The 27,452-nt window shown below is 37.9% G+C and overlaps 1 pseudogene; it reads right to left on the bottom strand.

Annotated features, from left to right (window-relative positions):
* Nucleotides 1-330: 330 nt before the first annotated feature.
* LOC148097822 (uncharacterized) overlaps nucleotides 331-27,452 on the bottom strand; it is a 123,505-nt pseudogene continuing 96,383 nt past the window's right edge.

Here is a 27,452-nt window from a genome sequence, read left to right as displayed (position 1 = left end):
AATTGCGAGCTTCGCTTTTACACTCAGCTCCCTCTTCACCACGACGGACCGGTGCAGCGTCTGCATTACTGCAGCTGCAGCCCCAATCCGTCTGTCGATCTCCGGCTCCCTTCTCCCATCACTCGCGAACAAGACCCCGAGATACTTGAACTCCTCCACTTGGGGCAGGACCTCATCCCCGACCCGGAGTGGGCACTCCACCCTTTTCCGGCTGAGAACCATGGCCTCAGATTTGGAGGTGCTGATCCTCATTCCCGCTGCTTCACACTCGGCTGCGAACCGCTCCAGTGCGAGCTGGAGGCCCTCACCCGATGAGGTGTTACCCACGGTTTGTTATTAGGGTAACACCGTACCGTCTTAGCAGGGGCGACCGTGTCCACACAAAAGTTGAGGTAGTCTGTAAGACAGTGTGTCGCCCCCTCTATGTCCTCACCATGTGGGCTCAGAAGCACGTCCCAGTCTGTGGTGTCATAACAGTCTCTCAGAGCATCCTCCTTTTCTGGGGTCCATCTCCTGATGGAACGTGTTGTGACAGGCTGCCTTTGGACGAGGGGTGTGTATTGTGGCTGTAGGTAAACCAGGTTGTGGTCTGACTTCCCTAGTGGGGGGAGGGGGGTGGCTCTGTATGCATCTCTCACATTAGCATACAGTAGGTCAATTGTCCTGTTGCTCCTTGTGGGACAATTCACAAACTGGTGAAAAGCAGCCAGAGTAGAATCCAGTGTGGCATGATTAAAGTCTCCAGATATAATAATGAAATCTTCGGGGTTTTGTGTCTGGAGTCTTGCTGTGACTGTGTGTATTTTCTCACAGGCAGCTGTTGCGTCGGCCCTCGGAGGAATGTAAACACACACACAGATCACATGACTGAACTCCCGAGGTAGATAATATGGCCGCAAGCTAACAGCTAGCAGCTCCAGGTCCGGACGGCATACCGAAACTTTAACGGAGACGTGTCCGGGGTTGCAGTATCTGTTGTTAACGTAGACAATGAGTCCCCCACCTCTGCTTTTTCCGCTGGCCTGCGTGTCCCTATCGGCTCTCACGGATGTGAAACCGCATAGGTCTACGTTAGCCTGTGGCGTTAGCTCGGTTAGCCACGTCTCCGTGAAGATAAACAAACTGCACTCACGGTATAGTCGGTGGTTGTTCAGAGCACACAGTTCGTCCATTTTATTCGGTAGCGAGTTCACGTTGCCCATTATCACTGTCGGGATTGATGGTTTGAATTGCCTCCGGTGATCCGCTTTCCTCGCTCCAGCCTTGCAGCCTCTGTAGCTCCTCTTTATCTCAGCCGGGATGTTGTGTCGCATGCCGGTCTGTCCCTTTGTTCTTAGAGCCAGCAGCTCCGCTCTCGAGTAGATGAAGGAGCTGGTTCCAGAAGTTTTAAAAAGTGCATTATCCATCTTGTATCGCTATATCTAAGAGGTAGAAGTACAGTAACTAGAGGAAGGTGAAATAAAGTTTGAAAGCCTAGTCTAAAAAAAGTTAAAAGTTAAGAAAAAGTGTGGTGTTGCAGAGCTACTTGGAAAGGCTGCCGTCACTCCAGCGCCATCTTGGTATCATCGTAGGAAACGCACTGTCTTGACGAAAAAAAACGTTTTTGTACAACTTCATATAAATAGCTGTAAGTCTTGATAGAAGAAGCATACACACATATTTAAGGCGTTATCTTATACAGTTCAAGATCCCCGTGCTGGGCAAACAGGTTTTGAAGCTGTTTGAGCTAAGATTTTCAAGTTATTCACATAATGAAAACCTATACTTTGTTTCGGGCGAGTTCCCCATTCAAATGCATGTAATCGTAGGAAACGCACTGTCTTGACGAAAATAAAGCGTTTTTGTACAACTTAATATAAATAGCTGTAAGTTTTGATAGACGACTCAGACACACATATTTAAGGCGTTATCTTATACAGTTCAAGATCCCCGTGCTGGACAAAGAGGTTTTGAAGCTGTTTGAGCTAAGATTTTCAAGTTATTCACATAATGAAAACCTATACTTTGTTTCGGGCGAGTTCCCCATTCAAATGCATGTAATCGTAGGAAACGCACTGTCTTGACGAAATAAAGCGTTTATACAACTTCATATAAATAGCTGTAAGTCTTATAGAAGAAGCATACACACATATTTAAGGCGTTATCTTATACAATTCAAGATCCCCGTGCTGGGCAAACAGGTTTTGAAGCTGTTTGAGCTAAGATTTTCAAGTTATTCACATAATGAAAACCTATACTTTGTTTCGGGCGAGTTCCCCATTCAAATGCATGTAATCGTAGGAAACGCACTGTCTTGACGAAATAAAGCGTTTTTGTACAACTTCATATAAATAGCTGTAAGTTTTGATAGACGACTCAGACACACATATTTAAGGCGTTATCTTATACAGTTCAAGATCCCCGTGCTGGGCAAACAGGTTTTGAAGCTGTTTGAGCTAAGATTTTCAAGTTATTCACATAATGAAAACCTATACTTTGTTTCGGGCGAGTTCCCCATTCAAATGCATGTAATCGTAGGAAACGCACTGTCTTGACGAAATAAAGCGTTTTTGTACAACTTCATATAAATAGCTGTAAGTCTTGATAGAAGAAGCATACACACATATTTAAGGCGTTATCTTATACAGTTCAAGATCCCCGTGCTGGGCAAACAGGTTTTGAAGCTGTTTGAGCTAAGATTTTCAAGTTATTCACATAATGAAAACCTATACTTTGTTTCGGACGAGTTCCCCATTCAAATGCATGTAATCGTAGGAAACGCACTGTCTTGACGAAATAAAGCGTTTTTGTACAACTTCATATAAATAGCTGTAAGTCTTGATAGAAGAAGCATACACACATATTTAAGGCGTTATCTTATACAGTTCAAGATCCCCGTGCTGGGCAAACAGGTTTTGAAGCTGTTTGAGCTAAGATTTTCAAGTTATTCACATAATGAAAACCTATACTTTGTTTCGGGCGAGTTCCCCATTCAAATGCATGTAATCGTAGGAAACGCACTGTCTTGACGAAATAAAGCGTTTTTGTACAACTTCATATAAATAGCTGTAAGTCTTGATAGAAGAAGCATACACACATATTTAAGGCGTATTCTTATACAGTTCAAGATCCCCGTGCTGGGCAAACAGGTTTTGAAGCTGTTTGAGCTAAGATTTTCAAGTTATTCACATAATGAAAACCTATACTTTGTTTCGGGCGAGTTCCCCATTCAAATGCATGTAATCGTAGGAAACGCACTGTCTTGACGAAATAAAGCGTTTTTGTACAACTTCATATAAATAGCTGTAAGTTTTGATAGACGACTCAGACACACATATTTAAGGCGTTATCTTATACAGTTCAAGATCCCCGTGCTGGGCAAACAGGTTTTGAAGCTGTTTGAGCTAAGATTTTCAAGTTATTCACATAATGAAAACCTATACTTTGTTTCGGGCGAGTTCCCCATTCAAATGCATGTAATCGTAGGAACGCACTGTCTTGACGAAATAAAGCGTTTTTGTACAACTTCATATAAATAGCTGTAAGTTTTGATAGACGACTCAGACACACATATTTAAGGCGTTATCTTATACAGTTCAAGATCCCCGTGCTGGGCAAACAGGTTTTGAAGCTGTTTGAGCTAAGATTTTCAAGTTATTCACATAATGAAAACCTATACTTTGTTTCGGGCGAGTTCCCCATTCAAATGCATGTAATCGTAGGAAACGCACTGTCTTGACGAAATAAAGCGTTTTTGTACAACTTCATATAAATAGCTGTAAGTTTTGATAGACGACTCAGACACACATATTTAAGGCGTTATCTTATACAGTTCAAGATCCCCGTGCTGGGCAAACAGGTTTTGAAGCTGTTTGAGCTAAGATTTTCAAGTTATTCACATAATGAAAACCTATACTTTGTTTCGGGCGAGTTCCCCATTCAAATGCATGTAATCGTAGGAAACGCACTGTCTTGACGAAATAAAGCGTTTTTGTACAACTTCATATAAATAGCTGTAAGTTTTGATAGACGACTCAGACACACATATTTAAGGCGTTATCTTATACAGTTCAAGATCCCCGTGCTGGGCAAACAGGTTTTGAAGCTGTTTGAGCTAAGATTTTCAAGTTATTCACATAATGAAAACCTATACTTTGTTTCGGGCGAGTTCCCCATTCAAATGCATGTAATCGTAGGAAACGCACTGTCTTGACGAAATAAAGCGTTTTTGTACAACTTCATATAAATAGCTGTAAGTCTTGATAGAAGAAGCATACACACATATTTAAGGCGTATTCTTATACAGTTCAAGATCCCCGTGCTGGGCAAACAGGTTTTGAAGCTGTTTGAGCTAAGATTTTCAAGTTATTCACATAATGAAAACCTATACTTTGTTTCGGGCGAGTTCCCCATTCAAATGCATGTAATCGTAGGAAACGCACTGTCTTGACGAAATAAAGCGTTTTTGTACAACTTCATATAAATAGCTGTAAGTTTTGATAGACGACTCAGACACACATATTTAAGGCGTTATCTTATACAGTTCAAGATCCCCGTGCTGGGCAAACAGGTTTTGAAGCTGTTTGAGCTAAGATTTTCAAGTTATTCACATAATGAAAACCTATACTTTGTTTCGGGCGAGTTCCCCATTCAAATGCATGTAATCGTAGGAAACGCACTGTCTTGACGAAATAAAGCGTTTTGTACAACTTCATATAAATAGCTGTAAGTTTTGATAGACGACTCAGACACACATATTTAAGGCGTTATCTTATACAGTTCAAGATCCCCGTGCTGGGCAAACAGGTTTTGAAGCAGTTTGAGCTAAGATTTTCAAGTTATTCACATAATGAAAACCTATACTTTGTTTCGGGCGAGTTCCCCATTCAAATGCATGTAATCGTAGGAAACGCACTGTCTTGACGAAATAAAGCGTTTTTGTACAACTTCATATAAATAGCTGTAAGTCTTGATAGAAGAAGCATACACACATATTTAAGGCGTATTCTTATACAGTTCAAGATCCCCGTGCTGGGCAAACAGGTTTTGAAGCTGTTTGAGCTAAGATTTTCAAGTTATTCACATAATGAAAACCTATACTTTGTTTCGGGCGAGTTCCCCATTCAAATGCATGTAATCGTAGGAAACGCACTGTCTTGACGAAATAAAGCGTTTTTGTACAACTTCATATAAATAGCTGTAAGTTTTGATAGACGACTCAGACACACATATTTAAGGCGTTATCTTATACAGTTCAAGATCCCCGTGCTGGGCAAAAGGGTTTTGAAGCTGTTTGAGCTAAGATTTTCAAGTTATTCACATAATGAAAACCTATACTTTGTTTCGGGCGAGTTCCCCATTCAAATGCATGTAATCGTAGGAAACGCACTGTCTTGACGAAATAAAGCGTTTTTGTACAACTTCATATAAATAGCTGTAAGTTTTGTTAGACGACTCAGACACACATATTTAAGGCGTTATCTTATACAGTTCAAGATCCCCGTGCTGGGCAAACAGGTTTTGAAGCTGTTTGAGCTAAGATTTTCAAGTTATTCACATAATGAAAACCTATACTTTGTTTCGGGCGAGTTCCCCATTCAAATGCATGTAATCGTAGGAAACGCACTGTCTTGACGAAATAAAGCGTTTTTGTACAACTTCATATAAATAGCTGTAAGTCTTGATAGAAGAAGCATACACACATATTTAAGGCGTTATCTTATACAGTTCAAGATCCCCGTGCTGGGCAAACAGGTTTTGAAGCTGTTTGAGCTAAGATTTTCAAGTTATTCACATAATGAAAACCTATACTTTGTTTCGGGCGAGTTCCCCATTCAAATGCATGTAATCGTAGGAAACGCACTGTCTTGACGAAATAAAGCGTTTTTGTACAACTTCATATAAATAGCTGTAAGTTTTGATAGACGACTCAGACACACATATTTAAGGCGTTATCTTATACAGTTCAAGATCCCCGTGCTGGGCAAATAGGTTTTGAAGCAGTTTGAGCTAAGATTTTCAAGTTATTCACATAATGAAAACCTATACTTTGTTTCGGGCGAGTTCCCCATTCAAATGCATGTAATCGTAGGAAACGCACTGTCTTGACGAAATAAAGCGTTTTTGTACAACTTCATATAAATAGCTGTAAGTCTTGATAGAAGAAGCATACACACATATTTAAGGCGTATTCTTATACAGTTCAAGATCCCCGTGCTGGGCAAACAGGTTTTGAAGCTGTTTGAGCTAAGATTTTCAAGTTATTCACATAATGAAAACCTATACTTTGTTTCGGGCGAGTTCCCCATTCAAATGCATGTAATCGTAGGAAACGCACTGTCTTGACGAAATAAAGCGTTTTTGTACAACTTCATATAAATAGCTGTAAGTTTTGATAGACGACTCAGACACACATATTTAAGGCGTTATCTTATACAGTTCAAGATCCCCGTGCTGGGCAAACAGGTTTTGAAGCTGTTTGAGCTAAGATTTTCAAGTTATTCACATAATGAAAACCTATACTTTGTTTCGGGCGAGTTCCCCATTCAAATGCATGTAATCGTAGGAAACGCACTGTCTTGACGAAATAAAGCGTTTTTGTACAACTTCATATAAATAGCTGTAAGTTTTGATAGACGACTCAGACACACATATTTAAGGCGTTATCTTATACAGTTCAAGATCCCCGTGCTGGGCAAACAGGTTTTGAAGCTGTTTGAGCTAAGATTTTCAAGTTATTCACATAATGAAAACCTATACTTTGTTTCGGGCGAGTTCCCCATTCAAATGCATGTAATCGTAGGAAACGCACTGTCTTGACGAAATAAAGCGTTTTTGTACAACTTCATATAAATAGCTGTAAGTTTTGATAGACGACTCAGACACACATATTTAAGGCGTTATCTTATACAGTTCAAGATCCCCGTGCTGGGCAAACAGGTTTTGAAGCTGTTTGAGCTAAGATTTTCAAGTTATTCACATAATGAAAACCTATACTTTGTTTCGGGCGAGTTCCCCATTCAAATGCATGTAATCGTAGGAAACGCACTGTCTTGACGAAATAAAGCGTTTTTGTACAACTTCATATAAATAGCTGTAAGTCTTGATAGAAGAAGCATACACACATATTTAAGGCGTTATCTTATACAGTTCAAGATCCCCGTGCTGGGCAAACAGGTTTTGAAGCTGTTTGAGCTAAGATTTTCAAGTTATTCACATAATGAAAACCTATACTTTGTTTCGGGCGAGTTCCCCATTCAAATGCATGTAATCGTAGGAAACGCACTGTCTTGACGAAATAAAGCGTTTTTGTACAACTTCATATAAATAGCTGTAAGTCTTGATAGAAGAAGCATACACACATATTTAAGGCGTTATCTTATACAGTTCAAGATCCCCGTGCTGGGCAAACAGGTTTTGAAGCTGTTTGAGCTAAGATTTTCAAGTTATTCACATAATGAAAACCTATACTTTGTTTCGGGCGAGTTCCCCATTCAAATGCATGTAATCGTAGGAAACGCACTGTCTTGACGAAATAAAGCGTTTTTGTACAACTTCATATAAATAGCTGTAAGTTTTGATAGACGACTCAGACACACATATTTAAGGCGTTATCTTATACAGTTCAAGATCCCCGTGCTGGGCAAACAGGTTTTGAAGCTGTTTGAGCTAAGATTTTCAAGTTATTCACATAATGAAAACCTATACTTTGTTTCGGGCGAGTTCCCCATTCAAATGCATGTAATCGTAGGAAACGCACTGTCTTGACGAAATAAAGCGTTTTGTACAACTTCATATAAATAGCTGTAAGTTTTGATAGACGACTCAGACACACATATTTAAGGCGTTATCTTATACAGTTCAAGATCCCCGTGCTGGGCAAACAGGTTTTGAAGCAGTTTGAGCTAAGATTTTCAAGTTATTCACATAATGAAAACCTATACTTTGTTTCGGGCGAGTTCCCCATTCAAATGCATGTAATCGTAGGAAACGCACTGTCTTGACGAAATAAAGCGTTTTTGTACAACTTCATATAAATAGCTGTAAGTTTTGATAGACGACTCAGACACACATATTTAAGGCGTTATCTTATACAGTTCAAGATCCCCGTGCTGGGCAAACAGGTTTTGAAGCTGTTTGAGCTAAGATTTTCAAGTTATTCACATAATGAAAACCTATACTTTGTTTCGGGCGAGTTCCCCATTCAAATGCATGTAATCGTAGGAAACGCACTGTCTTGACGAAATAAAGCGTTTTTGTACAACTTCATATAAATAGCTGTAAGTCTTGATAGAAGAAGCATACACACATATTTAAGGCGTATTCTTATACAGTTCAAGATCCCCGTGCTGGGCAAACAGGTTTTGAAGCTGTTTGAGCTAAGATTTTCAAGTTATTCACATAATGAAAACCTATACTTTGTTTCGGGCGAGTTCCCCATTCAAATGCATGTAATCGTAGGAAACGCACTGTCTTGACGAAATAAAGCGTTTTTGTACAACTTCATATAAATAGCTGTAAGTTTTGATAGACGACTCAGACACACATATTTAAGGCGTTATCTTATACAGTTCAAGATCCCCGTGCTGGGCAAACAGGTTTTGAAGCTGTTTGAGCTAAGATTTTCAAGTTATTCACATAATGAAAACCTATACTTTGTTTCGGGCGAGTTCCCCATTCAAATGCATGTAATCGTAGGAAACGCACTGTCTTGACGAAATAAAGCGTTTTTGTACAACTTCATATAAATAGCTGTAAGTTTTGATAGACGACTCAGACACACATATTTAAGGCGTTATCTTATACAGTTCAAGATCCCCGTGCTGGGCAAACAGGTTTTGAAGCTGTTTGAGCTAAGATATTCAAGTTATTCACATAATGAAAACCTATACTTTGTTTCGGGCGAGTTCCCCATTCAAATGCATGTAATCGTATGAAACGCACTGTCTTGACGAAATAAAGCGTTTTTGTACAACTTCATATAAATAGCTGTAAGTTTTGATAGACGACTCAGACACACATATTTCAGGCGTTATCTTATACAGTTCAAGATCCCCGTGCTGGGCAAACAGGTTTTGAAGCTGTTTGAGCTAAGATTTTCAAGTTATTCACATAATGAAAACCTATACTTTGTTTCGGGCGAGTTCCCCATTCAAATGCATGTAATCGTAGGAAACGCACTGTCTTGACGAAATAAAGCGTTTTTGTACAAGTTCATATAAATAGCTGTAAGTCTTGATAGAAGAAGCATACACACATATTTAAGGCGTTATCTTATACAGTTCAAGATCCCCGTGCTGGGCAAACAGGTTTTGAAGCTGTTTGAGCTAAGATTTTCAAGTTATTCACATAATGAAAACCTATACTTTGTTTCGGGCGAGTTCCCCATTCAAATGCATGTAATCGTAGGAAACGCACTGTCTTGACGAAATAAAGCGTTTTTGTACAACTTCATATAAATAGCTGTAAGTCTTGATAGAAGAAGCATACACACATATTTAAGGCGTATTCTTATACAGTTCAAGATCCCCGTGCTGGGCAAACAGGTTTTGAAGCTGTTTGAGCTAAGATTTTCAAGTTATTCACATAATGAAAACCTATACTTTGTTTCGGGCGAGTTCCCCATTCAAATGCATGTAATCGTAGGAAACGCACTGTCTTGACGAAATAAAGCGTTTTTGTACAACTTCATATAAATAGCTGTAAGTTTTGATAGACGACTCAGACACACATATTTAAGGCGTTATCTTATACAGTTCAAGATCCCCGTGCTGGGCAAACAGGTTTTGAAGCTGTTTGAGCTAAGATTTTCAAGTTATTCACATAATGAAAACCTATACTTTGTTTCGGGCGAGTTCCCCATTCAAATGCATGTAATCGTAGGAAACGCACTGTCTTGACGAAATAAAGCGTTTTTGTACAACTTCATATAAATAGCTGTAAGTTTTGATAGACGACTCAGACACACATATTTAAGGCGTTATCTTATACAGTTCAAGATCCCCGTGCTGGGCAAACAGGTTTTGAAGCTGTTTGAGCTAAGATTTTCAAGTTATTCACATAATGAAAACCTATACTTTGTTTCGGGCGAGTTCCCCATTCAAATGCATGTAATCGTAGGAAACGCACTGTCTTGACGAAATAAAGCGTTTTTGTACAACTTCATATAAATAGCTGTAAGTTTTGATAGACGACTCAGACACACATATTTAAGGCGTTATCTTATACAGTTCAAGATCCCCGTGCTGGGCAAACAAGTTTTGAAGCTGTTTGAGCTAAGATATTCAAGTTATTCACATAATGAAAACCTATACTTTGTTTCGGGCGAGTTCCCCATTCAAATGCATGTAATCGTAGGAAACGCACTGTCTTGACGAAATAAAGCGTTTTTGTACAACTTCATATAAATAGCTGTAAGTCTTGATAGAAGAAGCATACACACATATTTAAGGCGTTATCTTATACAGTTCAAGATCCCCGTGCTGGGCAAACAGGTTTTGAAGCTGTTTGAGCTAAGATTTTCAAGTTATTCACATAATGAAAACCTATACTTTGTTTCGGGCGAGTTCCCCATTCAAATGCATGTAATCGTAGGAAACGCACTGTCTTGACGAAATAAAGCGTTTTTGTACAACTTCATATAAATAGCTGTAAGTCTTGATAGAAGAAGCATACACACATATTTAAGGCGTTATCTTATACAGTTCAAGATCCCCGTGCTGGGCAAACAGGTTTTGAAGCTGTTTGAGCTAAGATTTTCAAGTTATTCACATAATGAAAACCTATACTTTGTTTCGGGCGAGTTCCCCATTCAAATGCATGTAATCGTAGGAAACGCACTGTCTTGACGAAATAAAGCGTTTTTGTACAACTTCATATAAATAGCTGTAAGTCTTGATAGAAGAAGCATACACACATATTTAAGGCGTATTCTTATACAGTTCAAGATCCCCGTGCTGGGCAAACAGGTTTTGAAGCTGTTTGAGCTAAGATTTTCAAGTTATTCACATAATGAAAACCTATACTTTGTTTCGGGCGAGTTCCCCATTCAAATGCATGTAATCGTAGGAAACGCACTGTCTTGACGAAATAAAGCGTTTTTGTACAACTTCATATAAATAGCTGTAAGTTTTGATAGACGACTAAGACACACATATTTAAGGCGTTATCTTATACAGTTCAAGATCCCCGTGCTGGGCAAACAAGTTTTGAAGCTGTTTGAGCTAAGATATTCAAGTTATTCACATAATGAAAACCTATACTTTGTTTCGGGCGAGTTCCCCATTCAAATGCATGTAATCGTAGGAAACGCACTGTCTTGACGAAATAAAGCGTTTTTGTACAAGTTCATATAAATAGCTGTAAGTCTTGATAGAAGAAGCATACACACATATTTAAGGCGTTATCTTATACAGTTCAAGATCCCCGTGCTGGGCAAACAGGTTTTGAAGCTGTTTGAGCTAAGATTTTCAAGTTATTCACATAATGAAAACCTATACTTTGTTTCGGGCGAGTTCCCCATTCAAATGCATGTAATCGTAGGAAACGCACTGTCTTGACGAAATAAAGCGTTTTTGTCCAACTTCATATAAATAGCTGTAAGTCTTGATAGAAGAAGCATACACACATATTTAAGGCGTTATCTTATACAGTTCAAGATCCCCGTGCTGGGCAAACAGGTTTTGAAGCTGTTTGAGCTAAGATTTTCAAGTTATTCACATAATGAAAACCTATACTTTGTTTCGGGCGAGTTCCCCATTCAAATGCATGTAATCGTAGGAAACGCACTGTCTCGACGAAATAAAGCGTTTTTGTACAACTTCATATAAATAGCTGTAAGTCTTGATAGAAGAAGCATACACACATATTTAAGGCGTTATCTTATACAGTTCAAGATCCCCGTGCTGGGCAAACAGGTTTTGAAGCTGTTTGAGCTAAGATTTTCAAGTTATTCACATAATGAAAACCTATACTTTGTTTCGGGCGAGTTCCCCATTCAAATGCATGTAATCGTAGGAAACGCACTGTCTTGACGAAATAAAGCGTTTTTGTACAACTTCATATAAATAGCTGTAAGTCTTGATAGAAGAAGCATACACACATATTTAAGGCGTTATCTTATACAGTTCAAGATCCCCGTGCTGGGCAAACAGGTTTTGAAGCTGTTTGAGCTAAGATATTCAAGTTATTCACATAATGAAAACCTATACTTTGTTTCGGGCGAGTTCCCCATTCAAATGCATGTAATCGTATGAAACGCACTGTCTTGACGAAATAAAGCGTTTTTGTACAACTTCATATAAATAGCTGTAAGTTTTGATAGACGACTCAGACACACATATTTAAGGCGTTATCTTATACAGTTCAAGATCCCCGTGCTGGGCAAACAGGTTTTGAAGCTGTTTGAGCTAAGATTTTCAAGTTATTCACATAATGAAAACCTATACTTTGTTTCGGGCGAGTTCCCCATTCAAATGCATGTAATCGTAGGAAACGCACTGTCTTGACGAAATAAAGCGTTTTTGTACAAGTTCATATAAATAGCTGTAAGTCTTGATAGAAGAAGCATACACACATATTTAAGGCGTTATCTTATACAGTTCAAGATCCCCGTGCTGGGCAAACAGGTTTTGAAGCTGTTTGAGCTAAGATTTTCAAGTTATTCACATAATGAAAACCTATACTTTGTTTCGGGCGAGTTCCCCATTCAAATGCATGTAATCGTAGGAAACGCACTGTCTTGACGAAATAAAGCGTTTTTGTACAACTTCATATAAATAGCTGTAAGTCTTGATAGAAGAAGCATACACACATATTTAAGGCGTTATCTTATACAGTTCAAGATCCCCGTGCTGGGCAAACAGGTTTTGAAGCTGTTTGAGCTAAGATATTCAAGTTATTCACATAATGAAAACCTATACTTTGTTTCGGGCGAGTTCCCCATTCAAATGCATGTAATCGTATGAAACGCACTGTCTTGACGAAATAAAGCGTTTTTGTACAACTTCATATAAATAGCTGTAAGTTTTGATAGACGACTCAGACACACATATTTAAGGCGTTATCTTATACAGTTCAAGATCCCCGTGCTGGGCAAACAGGTTTTGAAGCTGTTTGAGCTAAGATTTTCAAGTTATTCACATAATGAAAACCTATACTTTGTTTCGGGCGAGTTCCCCATTCAAATGCATGTAATCGTAGGAAACGCACTGTCTTGACGAAATAAAGCGTTTTTGTACAAGTTCATATAAATAGCTGTAAGTCTTGATAGAAGAAGCATACACACATATTTAAGGCGTTATCTTATACAGTTCAAGATCCCCGTGCTGGGCAAACAGGTTTTGAAGCTGTTTGAGCTAAGATTTTCAAGTTATTCACATAATGAAAACCTATACTTTGTTTCGGGCGAGTTCCCCATTCAAATGCATGTAATCGTAGGAAACGCACTGTCTTGACGAAATAAAGCGTTTTTGTACAACTTCATATAAATAGCTGTAAGTCTTGATAGAAGAAGCATACACACATATTTAAGGCGTATTCTTATACAGTTCAAGATCCCCGTGCTGGGCAAACAGGTTTTGAAGCTGTTTGAGCTAAGATTTTCAAGTTATTCACATAATGAAAACCTATACTTTGTTTCGGGCGAGTTCCCCATTCAAATGCATGTAATCGTAGGAAACGCACTGTCTTGACGAAATAAAGCGTTTTTGTACAACTTCATATAAATAGCTGTAAGTTTTGATAGACGACTCAGACACACATATTTAAGGCGTTATCTTATACAGTTCAAGATCCCCGTGCTGGGCAAACAGGTTTTGAAGCTGTTTGAGCTAAGATTTTCAAGTTATTCACATAATGAAAACCTATACTTTGTTTCGGGCGAGTTCCCCATTCAAATGCATGTAATCGTAGGAAACGCACTGTCTTGACGAAATAAAGCGTTTTTGTACAACTTCATATAAATAGCTGTAAGTTTTGATAGACGACTCAGACACACATATTTAAGGCGTTATCTTATACAGTTCAAGATCCCCGTGCTGGGCAAACAGGTTTTGAAGCTGTTTGAGCTAAGATTTTCAAGTTATTCACATAATGAAAACCTATACTTTGTTTCGGGCGAGTTCCCCATTCAAATGCATGTAATCGTAGGAAACGCACTGTCTTGACGAAATAAAGCGTTTTTGTACAACTTCATATAAATAGCTGTAAGTTTTGATAGACGACTCAGACACACATATTTAAGGCGTTATCTTATACAGTTCAAGATCCCCGTGCTGGGCAAACAGGTTTTGAAGCTGTTTGAGCTAAGATTTTCAAGTTATTCACATAATGAAAACCTATACTTTGTTTCGGGCGAGTTCCCCATTCAAATGCATGTAATCGTAGGAAACGCACTGTCTTGACGAAATAAAGCGTTTTTGTACAACTTCATATAAATAGCTGTAAGTCTTGATAGAAGAAGCATACACACATATTTAAGGCGTTATCTTATACAGTTCAAGATCCCCGTGCTGGGCAAACAGGTTTTGAAGCTGTTTGAGCTAAGATTTTCAAGTTATTCACATAATGAAAACCTATACTTTGTTTCGGGCGAGTTCCCCATTCAAATGCATGTAATCGTAGGAAACGCACTGTCTTGACGAAATAAAGCGTTTTTGTACAACTTCATATAAATAGCTGTAAGTCTTGATAGAAGAAGCATACACACATATTTAAGGCGTTATCTTATACAGTTCAAGATCCCCGTGCTGGGCAAACAGGTTTTGAAGCTGTTTGAGCTAAGATTTTCAAGTTATTCACATAATGAAAACCTATACTTTGTTTCGGGCGAGTTCCCCATTCAAATGCATGTAATCGTAGGAAACGCACTGTCTTGACGAAATAAAGCGTTTTTGTACAACTTCATATAAATAGCTGTAAGTTTTGATAGACGACTCAGACACACATATTTAAGGCGTTATCTTATACAGTTCAAGATCCCCGTGCTGGGCAAACAAGTTTTGAAGCTGTTTGAGCTAAGATATTCAAGTTATTCACATAATGAAAACCTATACTTTGTTTCGGGCGAGTTCCCCATTCAAATGCATGTAATCGTAGGAAACGCACTGTCTTGACGAAATAAAGCGTTTTTTGGTACAACTTCATATAAATAGCTGTAAGTCTTGATAGAAGAAGCATACACACATATTTAAGGCGTTATCTTATACAGTTCAAGATCCCCGTGCTGGGCAAACAGGTTTTGAAGCTGTTTGAGCTAAGATTTTCAAGTTATTCACATAATGAAAACCTATACTTTGTTTCGGGCGAGTTCCCCATTCAAATGCATGTAATCGTAGGAAACGCACTGTCTTGACGAAATAAAGCGTTTTTGTACAACTTCATATAAATAGCTGTAAGTCTTGATAGAAGAAGCATACACACATATTTAAGGCGTTATCTTATACAGTTCAAGATCCCCGTGCTGGGCAAACAGGTTTTGAAGCTGTTTGAGCTAAGATTTTCAAGTTATTCACATAATGAAAACCTATACTTTGTTTCGGGCGAGTTCCCCATTCAAATGCATGTAATCGTAGGAAACGCACTGTCTCGACGAAATAAAGCGTTTTTGTACAACTTCATATAAATAGCTGTAAGTCTTGATAGAAGAAGCATACACACATATTTAAGGCGTTATCTTATACAGTTCAAGATCCCCGTGCTGGGCAAACAGGTTTTGAAGCTGTTTGAGCTAAGATTTTCAAGTTATTCACATAATGAAAACCTATACTTTGTTTCGGGCGAGTTCCCCATTCAAATGCATGTAATCGTAGGAAACGCACTGTCTTGACGAAATAAAGCGTTTTTGTACAACTTCATATAAATAGCTGTAAGTCTTGATAGAAGAAGCATACACACATATTTAAGGCGTTATCTTATACAGTTCAAGATCCCCGTGCTGGGCAAACAGGTTTTGAAGCTGTTTGAGCTAAGATTTTCAAGTTATTCACATAATGAAAACCTATACTTTGTTTCGGGCGAGTTCCCCATTCAAATGCATGTAATCGTAGGAAACGCACTGTCTTGACGAAATAAAGCGTTTTTGTACAACTTCATATAAATAGCTGTAAGTCTTGATAGAAGAAGCATACACACATATTTAAGGCGTTATCTTATACAGTTCAAGATCCCCGTGCTGGGCAAACAGGTTTTGAAGCTGTTTGAGCTAAGATTTTCAAGTTATTCACATAATGAAAACCTATACTTTGTTTCGGGCGAGTTCCCCATTCAAATGCATGTAATCGTAGGAAACGCACTGTCTTGACGAAATAAAGCGTTTTTGTACAACTTCATATAAATAGCTGTAAGTCTTGATAGAAGAAGCATACACACATATTTAAGGCGTATTCTTATACAGTTCAAGATCCCCGTGCTGGGCAAACAGGTTTTGAAGCTGTTTGAGCTAAGATTTTCAAGTTATTCACATAATGAAAACCTATACTTTGTTTCGGGCGAGTTCCTCATTCAAATGCATGTAATCGTAGGAAACGCACTGTCTTGACGAAATAAAGCGTTTTTGTACAACTTCATATAAATAGCTGTAAGTTTTGATAGACGACTCAGACACACATATTTAAGGCGTTATCTTATACAGTTCAAGATCCCCGTGCTGGGCAAACAAGTTTTGAAGCTGTTTGAGCTAAGATATTCAAGTTATTCACATAATGAAAACCTATACTTTGTTTCGGGCGAGTTCCCCATTCAAATGCATGTAATCGTAGGAAACGCACTGTCTTGACGAAATAAAGCGTTTTTGTACAAGTTCATATAAATAGCTGTAAGTCTTGATAGAAGAAGCATACACACATATTTAAGGCGTTATCTTATACAGTTCAAGATCCCCGTGCTGGGCAAACAGGTTTTGAAGCTGTTTGAGCTAAGATTTTCAAGTTATTCACATAATGAAAACCTATACTTTGTTTCGGGCGAGTTCCCCATTCAAATGCATGTAATCGTAGGAAACGCACTGTCTTGACGAAATAAAGCGTTTTTGTACAACTTCATATAAATAGCTGTAAGTCTTGATAGAAGAAGCATACACACATATTTAAGGCGTTATCTTATACAGTTTAAGATCCCCGTGCTGGGCAAACAGGTTTTGAAGCTGTTTGAGCTAAGATTTTCAAGTTATTCACATAATGAAAACTTATACTTTGTTTCGGGCGAGTTCCCCATTCAAATGCATGTAATCGTAGGAAACGCACTGTCTTGACGAAATAAAGCGTTTTTGTACAACTTCATATAAATAGCTGTAAGTCTTGATAGAAGAAGCATACACACATATTTAAGGCGTATTCTTATACAGTTCAAGATCCCCGTGCTGGGCAAACAGGTTTTGAAGCTGTTTGAGCTAAGATTTTCAAGTTATTCACATAATGAAAACCTATACTTTGTTTCGGGCGAGTTCCCCATTCAAATGCATGTAATCGTAGGAAACGCACTGTCTTGACGAAATAAAGCGTTTTTGTACAACTTCATATAAATAGCTGTAAGTCTTGATAGAAGAAGCATACACACATATTTAAGGCGTTATCTTATACAGTTCAAGATCCCCGTGCTGGGCAAACAGGTTTTGAAGCTGTTTGAGCTAAGATTTTCAAGTTATTCACATAATGAAAACCTATACTTTGTTTCGGGCGAGTTCCCCATTCAAATGCATGTAATCGTAGGAAACGCACTGTCTTGACGAAATAAAGCGTTTTTGTACAACTTCATATAAATAGCTGTAAGTCTTGATAGAAGAAGCATACACACATATTTAAGGCGTTATCTTATACAGTTCAAGATCCCCGTGCTGGGCAAACAGGTTTTGAAGCTGTTTGAGCTAAGATTTTCAAGTTATTCACATAATGAAAACCTATACTTTGTTTCGGGCGAGTTCCCCATTCAAATGCATGTAATCGTAGGAAACGCACTGTCTTGACGAAATAAAGCGTTTTTGTACAACTTCATATAAATAGCTGTAAGTCTTGATAGAAGAAGCATACACACATATTTAAGGCGTTATCTTATACAGTTCAAGATCCCCGTGCTGGGCAAACAGGTTTTGAAGCTGTTTGAGCTAAGATTTTCAAGTTATTCACATAATGAAAACCTATACTTTGTTTCGGGCGAGTTCCCCATTCAAATGCATGTAATCGTAGGAAACGCACTGTCTTGACGAAATAAAGCGTTTTTGTACAACTTCATATAAATAGCTGTAAGTCTTGATAGAAGAAGCATACACACATATTTAAGGCGTATTCTTATACAGTTCAAGATCCCCGTGCTGGGCAAACAGGTTTTGAAGCTGTTTGAGCTAAGATTTTCAAGTTATTCACATAATGAAAACCTATACTTTGTTTCGGGCGAGTTCCCCATTCAAATGCATGTAATCGTAGGAAACGCACTGTCTTGACGAAATAAAGCGTTTTTGTACAACTTCATATAAATAGCTGTAAGTTTTGATAGACGACTCAGACACACATATTTAAGGCGTTATCTTATACAGTTCAAGATCCCCGTGCTGGGCAAACAAGTTTTGAAGCTGTTTGAGCTAAGATATTCAAGTTATTCACATAATGAAAACCTATACTTTGTTTCGGGCGAGTTCCCCATTCAAATGCATGTAATCGTAGGAAACGCACTGTCTTGACGAAATAAAGCGTTTTTGTACAAGTTCATATAAATAGCTGTAAGTCTTGATAGAAGAAGCATACACACATATTTAAGGCGTTATCTTATACAGTTTAAGATCCCCGTGCTGGGCAAACAGGTTTTGAAGCAGTTTGAGCTAAGATTTTCAAGTTATTCACATAATGAAAACCTATACTTTGTTTCGGGCGAGTTCCCCATTCAAATGCATGTAATCGTAGGAAACGCACTGTCTTGACGAAATAAAGCGTTTTTGTACAACTTCATATAAATAGCTGTAAGTCTTGATAGAAGAAGCATACACACATATTTAAGGCGTATTCTTATACAGTTCAAGATCCCCGTGCTGGGCAAACAGGTTTTGAAGCTGTTTGAGCTAAGATTTTCAAGTTATTCACATAATGAAAACCTATACTTTGTTTCGGGCGAGTTTCCCATTCAAATGCATGTAATCGTAGGATACGCACTGTCTTGACGAAATAAAGCGTTTATACAACTTCATATAAATAGCTGTAAGTCTTGATAGAAGAAGCATACACACATATTTAAGGCGTTATCTTATACAGTTCAAGATCCCCGTGCTGGGCAAACAGGTTTTGAAGCTGTTTGAGCTAAGATTTTCAAGTTATTCACATAATGAAAACCTATACTTTGTTTCGGGCGAGTTCCCCATTCAAATGCATGTAATCGTAGGAAACGCACTGTCTTGACGAAATAAAGCGTTTTTGTACAACTTCATATAAATAGCTGTAAGTCTTGATAGAAGAAGCATACACACATATTTAAGGCGTTATCTTATACAGTTCAAGATCCCCGTGCTGGGCAAACAGGTTTTGAAGCTGTTTGAGCTAAGATTTTCAAGTTATTCACATAATGAAAACCTATATTTTGTTTCAGACGAGTTCCCCGTTCAAATGCATGTAATCGTAGGAAACGCACTGTCTTGACGAAATAAAGCGTTTATACAACTTCATATAAATAGCTGTAAGTCTTGATAGAAGAAGCATACACACATATTTAAGGCGTTATCTTATACAGTTCAAGATCCCCGTGCTGGGCAAACAGGTTTTGAAGCTGTTTGAGCTAAGATTTTCAAGTTATTCACATAATGAAAACCTATACTTTGTTTCGGGCGAGTTCCCCATTCAAATGCATGTAATCGTAGGAAACGCACTGTCTTGACGAAATAAAGCGTTTATACAACTTCATATAAATAGCTGTAAGTCTTGATAGAAGAAGCATACACACATATTTAAGGCGTTATCTTATACAGTTCAAGATCCCCGTGCTGGGCAAACAGGTTTTGAAGCTGTTTGAGCTAAGATTTTCAAGTTATTCACATAATGAAAACCTATACTTTGTTTCGGGCGAGTTCCCCATTCAAATGCATGTAATCGTAGGAAACGCACTGTCTTGACGAAATAAAGCGTTTTTGTACAACTTCATATAAATAGCTGTAAGTTTTGATTGACGACTCAGACACACATATTTACGGCGTTATCTTATACAGTTCAAGATCCCCGTGCTGGGCAAACAGGTTTTGAAGCTGTTTGAGCTAAGATTTTCAAGTTATTCACATAATGAAAACCTATACTTTGTTTCGGACGAGTTCCCCATTCAAATGCATGTAATCGTAGGAAACGCACTGTCTTGACGAAATAAAGCGTTTTTGTACAACTTCATATAAATAGCTGTAAGTTTTGATTGACGACTCAGACACACATATTTACGGCGTTATCTTATACAGTTCAAGATCCCCGTGCTGGGCAAACAGGTTTTGAAGCTGTTTGAGCTAAGATTTTCAAGTTATTCACATAATGAAAACCTATACTTTGTTTCGGACGAGTTCCCCATTCAAATGCATGTAATCGTAGGAAACGCACTGTCTTGACGAAATAAAGCGTTTATACAACTTCATATAAATAGCTGTAAGTCTTGATAGAAGAAGCATACACACATATTTAAGGCGTTATCTTATACAGTTCAAGATCCCCGTGCTGGGCAAACAGGTTTTGAAGCTGTTTGAGATAAGATTTTCAAGTTATTCACATAATGAAAACCTATACTTTGTTTCGGGCGAGTTCCCCATTCAAATGCATGTAATCGTAGGAAACGCACTGTCTTGACGAAATAAAGCGTTTTTGTACAACTTCATATAAATAGCTGTAAGTCTTGATAGAAGAAGCATACACACATATTTAAGGCGTTATCTTATACAATTCAAGATCCCCGTGCTGGGCAAACAGGTTTTGAAGCTGTTTGAGCTAAGATTTTCAAGTTATTCACATAATGAAAAACTATACTTTGTTTCGGGCAAGTTCCCCATTCAAATGCATGTAATCGTAGGAAACGCACTGTCTTGACGAAATAAAGCGTTTATACAACTTCATATAAATAGCTGTAAGTCTTGATAGAAGAAGCATACACACATATTTAAGGCGTTATCTTATACAGTTCAAGATCCCCGTGCTGGGCAAACAGGTTTTGAAGCTGTTTGAGCTAAGATTTTCAAGTTATTCACATAATGAAAACCTATACTTTGTTTCGGACGAGTTCCCCATTCAAATGCATGTAATCGTAAGAAACGCACTGTCTTGACGAATTAAAGCGTTTATACAACTTCATATAAATAGCTGTAAGTCTTGATAGAAGAAGCATACACACATATTTAAGGCGTTATCTTATACAGTTCAAGATCCCCGTGCTGGGCAAACAGGTTTTGAAGCTGTTTGAGATAAGATTTTCAAGTTATTCACATAATGAAAACCTATACTTTGTTTCGGGCGAGTTCCCCATTCAAATGCATGTAATCGTAGGAAACGCACTGTCTTGACGAAATAAAGCGTTTATACAACTTCATATAAATAGCTGTAAGTCTTGATAGAAGAAGCATACACACATATTTAAGGCGTTATCTTATACAGTTCAAGATCCCCGTGCTGGGCAAACAGGTTTTGAAGCTGTTTGAGCTAAGATTTTCAAGTTATTCACATAATGAAAACCTATATTTTGTTTCGGACGAGTTCCCCGTTCAAATGCATGTAATCGTAGGAAACGCACTGTCTTGACGAAATAAAGCGTTTATACAACTTCATATAAATAGCTGTAAGTCTTGATAGAAGAAGCATACACACATATTTAAGGCGTTATCTTATACAGTTCAAGATCCCCGTGCTGGGCAAACAGGTTTTGAGGCTGTTTGAGCTAAGATTTTCAAGTTATTCACATAATGAAAACCTATACTTTGTTTCGGGCGAGTTCCCCATTCAAATGCATGTAATCGTAGGAAACGCACTGTCTTGACGAAATAAAGCGTTTTTGTACAACTTCATATAAATAGCTGTAAGTTTTGATAGACGACTCAGACACACATATTTAAGGCGTTATCTTATACAGTTCAAGATCCCCGTGCTGGGCAAACAGGTTTTGAAGCTGTTTGAGATAAGATTTTCAAGTTATTCACATAATGAAAACCTATACTTTGTTTCGGGCGAGTTCCCCGTTCAAATGCATGTAATCGTAGGAAACGCACTGTCTTGACGAAATAAAGCGTTTATACAACTTCATATAAATAGCTGTAAGTCTTGATAGAAGAAGCATACACACATATTTAAGGCGTTATCTTATACAGTTCAAGATCCCCGTGCTGGGCAAACAGGTTTTGAAGCTGTTTGAGCTAAGATTTTCAAGTTATTCACATAATGAAAACCTATACTTTGTTTCGGGCGAGTTCCCCATTCAAATGCATGTAATCGTAGGAAACGCACTGTCTTGACGAAATAAAGCGTTTATACAACTTCATATAAATAGCTGTAAGTCTTGATAGAAGAAGCATACACACATATTTAAGGCGTTATCTTATACAGTTCAAGATCCCCGTGCTGGGCAAACAGGTTTTGAAGCTGTTTGAGCTAAGATTTTCAAGTTATTCACATAATGAAAACCTATATTTTGTTTCGGACGAGTTCCCCGTTCAAATGCATGTAATCGTAGGAAACGCACTGTCTTGACGAAATAAAGCGTTTTTGTACAACTTCATATAAATAGCTGTAAGTTTTGATAGACGACTCAGACACACATATTTAAGGCGTTATCTTATACAGTTCAAGATCCCCGTGCTGGGCAAACAGGTTTTGAAGCTGTTTGAGATAAGATTTTCAAGTTATTCACATAATGAAAACCTATACTTTGTTTCGGGCGAGTTCCCCGTTCAAATGCATGTAATCGTAGGAAACGCACTGTCTTGACGAAATAAAGCGTTTATACAACTTCATATAAATAGCTGTAAGTCTTGATAGAAGAAGCATACACACATATTTAAGGCGTTATCTTATACAGTTCAAGATCCCCGTGCTGGGCAAACAGGTTTTGAAGCTGTTTGAGCTAAGATTTTCAAGTTATTCACATAATGAAAACCTATACTTTGTTTCGGGCGAGTTCCCCATTCAAATGCATGTAATCGTAGGAAACGCACTGTCTTGACGAAATAAAGCGTTTATACAACTTCATATAAATAGCTGTAAGTCTTGATAGAAGAAGCATACACACATATTTAAGGCGTTATCTTATACAGTTCAAGATCCCCGTGCTGGGCAAACAGGTTTTGAAGCTGTTTGAGCTAAGATTTTCAAGTTATTCACATAATGAAAACCTATACTTTGTTTCGGGCGAGTTCCCCATTCAAATGCATGTAATCGTAGGAAACGCACTGTCTTGAAGAAATAAAGCGTTTTTGTACAACTTCATATAAATAGCTGTAAGTTTTGATTGACGACTCAGACACACATATTTACGGCGTTATCTTATACAGTTTAAGATCCCCGTGCTGGGCAAACAGGTTTTGAAGCTGTTTGAGATAAGATTTTCAAGTTATTCACATAATGAAAACCTATACTTTGTTTCGGACGAGTTCCCCATTCAAATGCATGTAATCGTAGGAAACGCACTGTCTTGACGAAATAAAGCGTTTATACAACTTCATATAAATAGCTGTAAGTCTTGATAGAAGAAGCATACACACATATTTAAGGCGTTATCTTATACAGTTCAAGATCCCCGTGCTGGGCAAACAGGTTTTGAAGCTGTTTGAGATAAGATTTTCAAGTTATTCACATAATGAAAACCTATACTTTGTTTCGGGCGAGTTCCCCATTCAAATGCATGTAATCGTAGGAAACGCACTGTCTTGACGAAATAAAGCGTTTTTGTACAACTTCATATAAATAGCTGTAAGTCTTGATAGAAGAAGCATACACACATATTTAAGGCGTTATCTTATACAGTTCAAGATCCCCGTGCTGGGCAAACAGGTTTTGAAGCTGTTTGAGCTAAGATTTTCAAGTTATTCACATAATGAAAACCTATATTTTGTTTCAGACGAGTTCCCCGTTCAAATGCATGTAATCGTAGGAAACGCACTGTCTTGACGAAATAAAGCGTTTATACAACTTCATATAAATAGCTGTAAGTCTTGATAGAAGAAGCATACACACATATTTAAGGCGTTATCTTATACAGTTCAAGATCCCCGTGCTGGGCAAACAGGTTTTGAAGCTGTTTGAGCTAAGATTTTCAAGTTATTCACATAATGAAAACCTATACTTTGTTTCGGGCGAGTTCCCCATTCAAATGCATGTAATCGTAGGAAACGCACTGTCTTGACGAAATAAAGCGTTTATACAACTTCATATAAATAGCTGTAAGTCTTGATAGAAGAAGCATACACACATATTTAAGGCGTTATCTTATACAGTTCAAGATCCCCGTGCTGGGCAAACAGGTTTTGAAGCTGTTTGAGCTAAGATTTTCAAGTTATTCACATAATGAAAACCTATACTTTGTTTCGGGCGAGTTCCCCATTCAAATGCATGTAATCGTAGGAAACGCACTGTCTTGACGAAATAAAGCGTTTTTGTACAACTTCATATAAATAGCTGTAAGTTTTGATTGACGACTCAGACACACATATTTACGGCGTTATCTTATACAGTTCAAGATCCCCGTGCTGGGCAAACAGGTTTTGAAGCTGTTTGAGCTAAGATTTTCAAGTTATTCACATAATGAAAACCTATACTTTGTTTCGGACGAGTTCCCCATTCAAATGCATGTAATCGTAGGAAACGCACTGTCTTGACGAAATAAAGCGTTTATACAACTTCATATAAATAGCTGTAAGTCCTGATAGAAGAAGCATACACACATATTTAAGGCGTTATCTTATACAGTTCAAGATCCCCGTGCTGGGCAAACAGGTTTTGAAGCTGTTTGAGATAAGATTTTCAAGTTATTCACATAATGAAAACCTATATTTTGTTTCGGACGAGTTCCCCGTTCAAATGCATGTAATCGTAGGAAACGCACTGTCTTGACGAAATAAAGCGTTTATACAACTTCATATAAATAGCTGTAAGTTTTGATTGACGACTCAGACACACATATTTACGGCGTTATCTTATACAGTTCAAGATCCCCGTGCTGGGCAAACAGGTTTTGAAGCTGTTTGAGCTAAGATTTTCAAGTTATTCACATAATGAAAACCTATACTTTGTTTCGGACGAGTTCCCCATTCAAATGCATGTAATCGTAGGAAACGCACTGTCTTGACGAAATAAAGCGTTTATACAACTTCATATAAATAGCTGTAAGTCCTGATAGAAGAAGCATACACACATATTTAAGGCGTTATCTTATACAGTTCAAGATCCCCGTGCTGGGCAAACAGGTTTTGAAGCTGTTTGAGCTAAGATTTTCAAGTTATTCACATAATGAAAACCTATATTTTGTTTCGGACGAGTTCCCCGTTCAAATGCATGTAATCGTAGGAAACGCACTGTCTTGACGAAATAAAGCGTTTATACAACTTCATATAAATAGCTGTAAGTCTTGATAGAAGAAGCATACACACATATTTAAGGCGTTATCTTATACAGTTCAAGATCCCCGTGCTGGGCAAACAGGTTTTGAAGCTGTTTGAGATAAGATTTTCAAGTTATTCACATAATGAAAACCTATACTTTGTTTCGGGCGAGTTCCCTATTCAAATGCATGTAATCGTAGGAAACGCACTGTCTTGACGAAATAAAGCGTTTTTGTACAACTTCATATAAATAGCTGTAAGTCTTGATAGAAGAAGCATACACACATATTTAAGGCGTTATCTTATACAATTCAAGATCCCCGTGCTGGGAAAACAGGTTTTGAAGCTGTTTGAGCTAAGATTTTCAAGTTATTCACATAATGAAAAACTATACTTTGTTTCGGGCAAGTTCCCCATTCAAATGCATGTAATCGTAGGAAACGCACTGTCTTGACGAAATAAAGCGTTTATACAACTTCATATAAATAGCTGTAAGTCTTGATAGAAGAAGCATACACACATATTTAAGGCGTTATCTTATACAGTTCAAGATCCCCGTGCTGGGCAAACAGGTTTTGAAGCTGTTTGAGATAAGATTTTCAAGTTATTCACATAATGAAAACCTATACTTTGTTTCGGGCGAGTTCCCCATTCAAATGCATGTAATCGTAGGAAACGCACTGTCTTGACGAAATAAAGCGTTTTTGTACAACTTCATATAAATAGCTGTAAGTCTTGATAGAAGAAGCATACACACATATTTAAGGCGTTATCTTATACAATTCAAGATCCCCGTGCTGGGCAAACAGGTTTTGAAGCTGTTTGAGCTAAGATTTTCAAGTTATTCACATAATGAAAACCTATATTTTGTTTCGGGCGACTTCCCCATTCAAATGCATGTAATCGTAGGAAACGCACTGTCTTGACGAAATAAAGCGTTTTTGTACAACTTCATATAAATAGCTGTAAGTCTTGATAGAAGAAGCATACACACATATTTAAGGCGTTATCTTATACAATTCAAGATCCCCGTGCTGGGCAAACAGGTTTTGAAGCTGTTTGAGCTAAGATTTTCAAGTTATTCACATAATGAAAAACTATACTTTGTTTCGGGCAAGTTCCCCATTCAAATGCATGTAATCGTAGGAAACGCACTGTCTTGACGAAATAAAGCGTTTATACAACTTCATATAAATAGCTGTAAGTCTTGATAGAAGAAGCATACACACATATTTAAGGCGTTATCTTATACAGTTCAAGATCCCCGTGCTGGGCAAACAGGTTTTGAAGCTGTTTGAGATAAGATTTTCAAGTTATTCACATAATGAAAACCTATACTTTGTTTCGGGCGAGTTCCCCATTCAAATGCATGTAATCGTAGGAAACGCACTGTCTTGACGAAATAAAGCGTTTTTGTACAACTTCATATAAATAGCTGTAAGTCTTGATAGAAGAAGCATACACACATATTTAAGGCGTTATCTTATACAATTCAAGATCCCCGTGCTGGGCAAACAGGTTTTGAAGCTGTTTGAGCTAAGATTTTCAAGTTATTCACATAATGAAAAACTATACTTTGTTTCGGGCAAGTTCCCCATTCAAATGCATGTAATCGTAGGAAACGCACTGTCTTGACGAAATAAAGCGTTTATACAACTTCATATAAATAGCTGTAAGTCTTGATAGAAGAAGCATACACACATATTTAAGGCGTTATCTTATACAGTTCAAGATCCCCGTGCTGGGCAAACAGGTTTTGAAGCTGTTTGAGCTAAGATTTTCAAGTTATTCACATAATGAAAACCTATACTTTGTTTCGGACGAGTTCCCCATTCAAATGCATGTAATCGTAGGAAACGCACTGTCTTGACGAAATAAAGCGTTTATACAACTTCATATAAATAGCTGTAAGTCTTGATAGAAGAAGCATACACACATATTTAAGGCG

This window comes from Neolamprologus brichardi, chromosome 18 (genome assembly GCF_056152115.1).
Source record: "Neolamprologus brichardi isolate AB-2024 chromosome 18, ASM5615211v1, whole genome shotgun sequence".
NCBI lineage: Eukaryota > Metazoa > Chordata > Actinopteri > Cichliformes > Cichlidae > Neolamprologus > Neolamprologus brichardi.
Note: the sequence above shows the minus strand (reverse complement) of the source record. Positions and strands in the feature narration are given on the sequence as shown.